The 7,685-nt window shown below is 41.9% G+C and overlaps 1 non-coding gene across 1 annotated transcript; it reads left to right on the top strand.

Annotated features, from left to right (window-relative positions):
- Positions 1-7,402: 7,402 nt before the first annotated feature.
- trnaa-ugc (transfer RNA alanine (anticodon UGC)) lies at positions 7,403-7,475 on the top strand. The gene has a single exon. It is a non-coding gene; the product is annotated as a tRNA-Ala (tRNA).
- The last annotated feature ends 210 nt before the right edge of the window (positions 7,476-7,685 follow it).

The raw sequence follows: 7,685 nt of genomic DNA, 5'->3' as shown, positions 1-7,685 counted from the left end.
TTGATTCACTTTATATGTGTGTGTTGTATTGACCTGCTCCCTTATTATTAAGTGAATAAAGATTTAGTTTTAGTATAACTCTGACTTGTGTGATAAGTTTGTCTCATTTGATATTAAAGAAATTAACCACCACATTTGGCGATGGGGATGTGAATCTTCACTTGGTGACCGCTCCTGATGACCTGGGTAAATGGTGCACCAGGGATCCCTCTAACTTGGGATCTCAGGGAGACCACACTTCATGAGCGGAGCAGATGGACCCACATTTAATCTGAGAGGCAGCGAGCCGAGTGGATACCACATCTCGAACGTAGTTTAAAAAGAAAGAGGTGAGTGAAACACGCAAAGTGGAGTTTTTAGAAAGTCCTCGTAGGCTCTGAGTGTGTATTCCTGTGTGGAGGTGTAAACAGGGCCCAGTCAGGAGGCTCTGAGTGTGTATTCCTGTGTGGAGGTGTAAACAGGGCCCAGTCAGTAGGCTCTGAGTGTGTATTCCTGTGTGGAGGTGTAAACAGGGCCCAGTCAGGAGGCTCTGAGAGTGTATTCCTGTGTAGAGGTGTAAACAGGGCCCAGTCAGGAGGCTCTGAGTGTGTATTCCTGTGTGGAGGTGTAAACAGGGCCCAGTCAGTAGGCTCTGAGTGTGTATTCCTGTGTGGAGGTGTAAACAGGGCCCAGTCAGGAGGCTCTGAGTGTGTATTCCTGTGTAGAGGTGTAAACAGGGCCCAGTCAGGAGGCTCTGAGTGTGTATTCCTGTGTGGAGGTGTAAACAGGGCCCAGTCAGTAGGCTCTGAGTGTGTATTCCTGTGTGGAGGTGTAAACAGGGCCCAGTCAGTAGGCTCTGAGTGTGTATTCCTGTGTGGAGGTGTAAACAGGGCCCAGTCAGTAGGCTCTGAGTGTGTATTCCTGTGTGGAGGTGTAAACAGGGCCCAGTCAGGAGGCTCTGAGTGTGTATTCCTGTGTAGAGGTGTAAACAGGGCCCAGTCAGGAGGCTCTGAGTGTGTATTCCTGTGTGGAGGTGTAAACAGGGCCCAGTCAGGAGGCTCTGAGTGTGTATTCCTGTGTGGAGGTGTAAACAGGGCCCAGTCAGTAGGCTCTGAGTGTGTATTCCTGTGTGGAGGTGTAAACAGGGCCCAGTCAGTAGGCTCTGAGTGTGTATTCCTGTGTGGAGGTGTAAACAGGGCCCAGTCAGTAGGCTCTGAGTGTGTATTCCTGTGTGGAGGTGTAAACAGGGCCCAGTCAGTAGGCTCTGAGTGTGTATTCCTGTGTAGAGGTGTAAACAGGGCCCAGTCAGTAGGCTCTGAGTGTGTAGTATTGTACATGTAATATAGTATTGTATAGTATTGTACATGTAACGTTCTGCCCCCTTGTGAGTTAATAGTATTGCATGCTGTAGCAGGCTATATAAAGAGGAAGACCTCCATTGACGATTCAGTTCGTTGTAACATCTCGTCTGGACAGGTCACCGTCCTTAGTTAGTTAGTTAGTTAATGAACTAGCTAACGTTAGCTTCGTTATCACAAAAGTGAAACTGCTCTAGATTGGAAACTTACGTTAATGAGTGTAAAGCCATATTGTCTTTATGGAAACGATATACAATATATGGTAAAGAATATAGTTGAGGAAATAATCCAAACCTAGTTGTGCCTAGTTAGGACATAACGTTAGCTAGCTAGCTAACGGTACTGTACTGTAGCTCATACAACGCCGACGGTCAAACCCGGCTTTCTAATATTTACGTTCATTAACTATAGTAACGTTATGGAAGATATTCACAGAAAACCATCATTGTCTTCGTTATTCATTGTTAGTATGTTATATTATTATATAAATTATTTTGAGACATATTCAGAGCCAAACATCAACCCAACTTAACCTTTTTAACTGTTGTCGTATCCAAACTTGTCACCATCGTTTTCAGTTGTAATTGCGAAGTTCAAGTCAGCTGCTGCTGCTCCAATACAGTATGAGGTGAGACGGTGAACTGATGTTGAACTGGGCAGTCAGCTGCTGCTGCTCCAATACAGTATGAGGTGAGACGGTGAACTGATGTTGAACTGGGCAGTCAGCTGCTGCTGCTCCAATACAGTATGAGGTGAGACGGTGAACTGATGTTGAACTGGGCAGTCAGCTGCTGCTGCTCCAATACAGTATGAGGTGAGACGGTGAACTGGGCAGTCAGCTGCTGCTGCTCCAATACAGTATGAGGTGAGATGGTGAACTGATGTTGAACTGGGCAGTCAGCTGCTGCTCCAATACAGTATGAGGTGAGACGGTGAACTGATGTTGAACTGGGCAGTCAGCTGCTGCTGCTCCAATACAGTATGAGGTGAGACGGTGAACTGATGTTGAACCGGGCAGTCAGCTGCTGCTGCTCCAATACAGTATGAGGTGAGACGGTGAACTGATGTTGAACTGGGCAGTCAGCTGCTGCTGCTCCAATACAGTATGAGGTGAGATTGTGAACTGATGTTGAACTGGGCAGTCAGCTGCTGCTGCTCCAATACAGTATGAGGTGAGACGGTGAACCGGGCAGTCAGCTGCTGCTGCTCCAATACAGTATGAGGTGAGACGGTGAACTGATGTTGAACCGGGCAGTCAGCTGCTGCTGCTCCAATACAGTATGAGGTGAGACGGTGAACTGATGTTGAACCGGGCAGTCAGCTGCTGCTGCTCCAATACAGTATGAGGTGAGACGGTGAACTGATGTTGAACTGGGCAGTCAGCTGCTGCTGCTCCAATACAGTATGAGGTGAGACGGTGAACTGATGTTGAACTGGGCAGTCAGCTGCTGCTGCTCCAATACAGTATGAGGTGAGACGGTGAATATGTACATGTAGGTAGAGTTATTAAAGTGACTATGCATAGATGATAACAGAGAGCGGGGGGGGGCCTTCCTCTGACACCGCCTGGTAAAGAGGTCTTGGATGGCAGGGAGCTTGGCCCCAGTGATGTACTGGGCTGTACGCACTACCCTCTGTAGTGCCTTGCGGTCGGAGGCAGAGCAGTTGCCATACCAGGCAGGGATGCAACCAGTCAGGATGCTCTCGATGGTGCAGCTGTAGAACCTTTTGAGGATCTGAGGACCCATGCTAAGTCTTTTCAGTCTCCTGAGGAGGAATAGGTTTTGTCGTGCCCTCTTCACGATTATCGTGGTGTGCTTGGACCATGATAGTTTGTTAGTGATGTGGACACCAGGGAACCTGAAGCTCTCAACCTGCTCCACTACAGCCCCATCGATGAGAATGGGGACATGCTCAGTCTTCCTTTTCCTGTAGTCCACAATCATCTCCTTTGTCTTGATCACGTTGAGGGAGAGGTTGTTTTCCTTGCACCACACGGCCAGGTCTCTGACCTCCTCCCTATAGGCTGTCTCATCGTTGTTGGTGATCAGGCCTACCACTGTTGTGGCATCGGCAAACTTAATAATGGTGTTGGAGTCGTGCCTGGCTGTGCAGTCATGAGTGAACAGGGAGTACAGAAGGGGGCTGAGCACGCACCCCTGAGGGGCCCCTGAGTTGAGGATCAGTGTGGCGGATGTGTTGTTACCTACCTTTAAAAAACATGAGCTGGCGCACACCCAGAAGAATAATTTGTGAGGAGGTCCTGACTAACGGCGAATAAACTATAAACTATCAAAATAAAGTTGCACACTCCATGTTTAAACTCCCAGTAATTTATTGGGTATTTACCAACGTTTCAGCATCACTGTACCTTCTTCAGGGTGATGTCATGAATACTTCAACCAGGTTCTGTAGACAAACAGTGCAATTAGTGCAACCAATGACAATAGAGAGGGCTGTGTCATAATGATTAAGTTCATTAAAATGAATTAGTGAAACTGTTAAATAGTATATGACATTAAATATTTTACTGTATTGTTATCATATAGAAACATCATGGAATATTGTACATCATATTAAATATATTACTCTATTGTTATCATATAGAAACATCATGGAATATTGTACATCATATTAAATATATTACTCTATTGTTATCATATAGAAACATCATGGAATATTGTACATCATATTAAATATATTACTCTATTGTTATCATATAGAAACATGATGGAATATTATACATCATATTAAATATATTACTCTATTGTTATCATATAGAAACATCATGGAATATTGTACATCATATTAAATATATTACTCTATTGTTATCATATAGAAACATCATGGAATATTGTACATCATATTAAATATATTACTCTATTGTTATCATATAGAAACATCATGGAATATTATACATCATATTAAATATATTACTCTATTGTTATCATATAGAAACATCATGGAATATTATACATCATATTAAATATATTACTCTATTGTTATCATATAGAAACATCATGGAATATTATACATCATATTAAATATATTACTCTATTGTTATCATATAGAAACATCATGGAATATTATACATCATATTAAATATATTACTCTATTGTTATCATATAGAAACATCATGGAATATTATACATCATATTAAATATATTACTCTATTGTTATCATATAGAAACATCATGGAATATTATACATCATATTAAATATATTACTGTATTGTTATCATATAGAAACATCATGGAATATTGTACATCATATTAGCATCAACATACATTATTGTTTCATTCAATTTCACATAATAAGGATATTTAATATTTTCAAGTTCAGAAGTCAGAACCCATCACCTGCTATGTAAAAGAGACAGAAGAATGCACAATGGTCAATGCTATCTGGGATCCTTGGGACATCCCTACCCTAAACCCTAACCTTAACCCCTACCTTAACCATTTAAAATGTCAACTTCAACGGGCTAGGGACGTCCCAAGGATGTATCTCTACCTGAAAATACATGATCTAAGTGATTGATAGTTGGTATTCAGCAGTCATAAAGCCTTATTTACTTTAATGAACTACTAAAATAGTGATTTTGTCAGACAGCATAGACAGCAGCTCTACACTTTATTGACTGACTGATCCATTCATCCTTCCATCCCTCCTCAGCCTTCCTCTCCTCTGAAGACCCAGTGAGGGTGGAGCTCAGTCAGAGAGCTGTTGAGGGACTGGTTAGGAAGAACACTTCTACAGCCAGAGAGGTGAGAGGTCACACATGGTTTAGATGGTAAATATTTATGTCCCCTTAGCGGTTCATCACGTCAGCAAAAGGGAATATGTTCCATCATCTATGTTTATTTACATTAGTGCAAATTGTCCACTGATATGGGTGTAATTTCTCACCCCTTTTGGCTGTATGAAAGTTAATTTCCCCTCAGACACACACATTTGTTCTTTGATATTATGAAGGTCATTTGTGTAAAATGTACTTTTCCCCACTGATTCACCCCATCTCTTTACATTGCTTATGGATATTCAGTGGCCTGACTGTGGCAAAGGCTCATCCTGGTAGATCTGAACCTAATGCAGCTTGGAGTGATCAGATGACAGAAGTCACATTTAGGTGCCAGGTGTAACTGAGGCCATAGATGCTCCATATCCATTACATTGAGTGTTGTATATAATAAGACTAAATGTGTTTCTGTGTTGCAGGGACAGTCAAGAAATGGAACAGCAAGGCCACAGAACATGACATAAGCAGAGCTGTGGGAGACCACCTCAAGCCCCTGGTAGAGCCGGGGGTGGTGTTTACCACTCCACCACGCCTTCAGCGGGCTGGAAACGTGGGATTGATACAGTTTTTCATACTAAGGTGGACCAATAGTTTGTTGATTGGTCGGTCATTGGGTTCATTAGTTTTACAATATGTTCAAATCAAATCAAGCTTTATTTATACAGCACATGTCAGACATGGATGCAACACAATGGCTTCACAGGAAAAAACTATGAAAATAATCAGAAATATTTAGTACACAAATATGAGGATAAAAAACAATAATAACAACTGAAAGACTAATGAGCATTGTAAGGAAATGTCATTGATTAAAATATTAACAATATGATGCTATATCCAACCCAAAATATAACTTGTTTTTTAGGAGGGGCTCTGAAAGACACTATGGGGGTGTCCACTGGAAGTTGACTAGTAACAACAACTGGGACCTAAAAGACACCCACCATGAGACCCACTAAATCTGCCCAAGAAGAGGAAAACAGAAGAAAATCCCCCACCAAACTTAAAGACAGGAAGTAAACCAAAAAGGTGGAGCAACTAAAGGTGTTGACTCTCCACATGTATCAAGACAACTGGAGCACTGGGCCAGACACTCTTAAATAGAACCTGGACCAGCTCAGGTGAAACACCTTCCCACTAACGAGATGGACAAGCCAGCACAGGTGTAACACATACTGACTAACGAGGTGACACCAATCAGTGCGTCCTACGCGCTAACGAGTTAGACGCGCTAACGAGCTAAACGCGCTAACGAGCTAGACGTGCTAAAGTCCAACCTCAAAACATAAATGGAAAAACCAAAGCCTGTAACACCTTAAGACAACAAATATATCCTATATTTTTGTTGGACAAGTTTGCTCACCACCAACAGAAAACAACTTCCATTTCACATTATAATCAACTACAATGCTTCACCTTCACCAATATAAACATGGTGTCTACTGGATGTCAACAATTAAAAACAAGAAAAAACCCGTATTTCTAAATAATAATACACAATAGTATTATTTGTTTCTCCTTTTTCTTTCTATAGAATCCTAAAACTCACTAGCTTCTAGAACTCTCGTCTTCCTAAATCCCACTAGCTTCTAGAACTCTCGTCTTCCTAAATCCCACTAGCTTCTAGAACTCTCCTCTTTCTAAATCCCACTAGCTTCTAGAACTCTCCTCTTTCTAAATCCCACTAGCTTCTAGAACTCTCCTCTTTCTAAATCCCACTAGCTTCTAGAACTCTCCTCTTTCTAAATCCCACTAGCTTCTAGAACTCTCCTCTTTCTAAATCCCACTAGCTTCTAGAACTCTCGTCTCCTTGGAACGAGCCCAAACAAAACTCATCTCCAATACGGAAAAACGTGCAGTCAAAATAAATAAAGATCCATAGCAACGCACTAGCTAAACACAAAACACAAATCTTATATCGATTTGGGGGGAAATCAGGTTGAATCTGCTCCTGAAACTAACACAACAAAACAAAAAACACATGGAAATGGGAGATATCTTTCACCTCACTGGTTAGAGGACAACCTGCAGAAGACAGTCAGCTACATTTTGGAGTGATGCAGTTAAATTTAGGGGTCACTAAACAAAGGAACACAACACTTATGTCATAACTCGATCGATATCATGCTAAAATCATTTGTGTGACAGAAGGGAGATGAGGTTGCACGTCCTGTTAAAACTAACAGCTCAAAAACCACACGGAATCTGGGAATAATGTGTTGTTACGAATCCAATTGGCCCAGGAGTCTAGGGGAGATGGAACTGAGACCCTGTGGCTCAGTTGGTAGAGCATGGTGTTTGCAACACCAGGGTTGTGGGTTCGATTCCCACGGGGGTCAGCACGGGGGGAGAAAATAAATAAAAATAATGTATGAAATGTATGCATTCACTACTGTAAGTCGCTCTGGATAAGAGCATCTGCTAAATGACGTAAATGTAAATAAATCATGCAAATTATAATAGTGAAAAGTAACAGTGAGAACAAAAACCATAGACAACTGAAATCTACCATCAAACACTAAAGGTTTATTGTTTAAACACATGGTAAG

This window comes from Salmo salar, unplaced genomic scaffold (assembly GCF_965601325.2).
Source record: "Salmo salar unplaced genomic scaffold, fSalSal1 ptg000417l, whole genome shotgun sequence".
In the NCBI taxonomy this organism is placed as follows: Eukaryota; Metazoa; Chordata; class Actinopteri; order Salmoniformes; family Salmonidae; genus Salmo; species Salmo salar.
The sequence above is the reverse complement of the archived record's forward strand: the minus strand, read 5'-3'. Positions and strand labels throughout refer to the sequence as shown.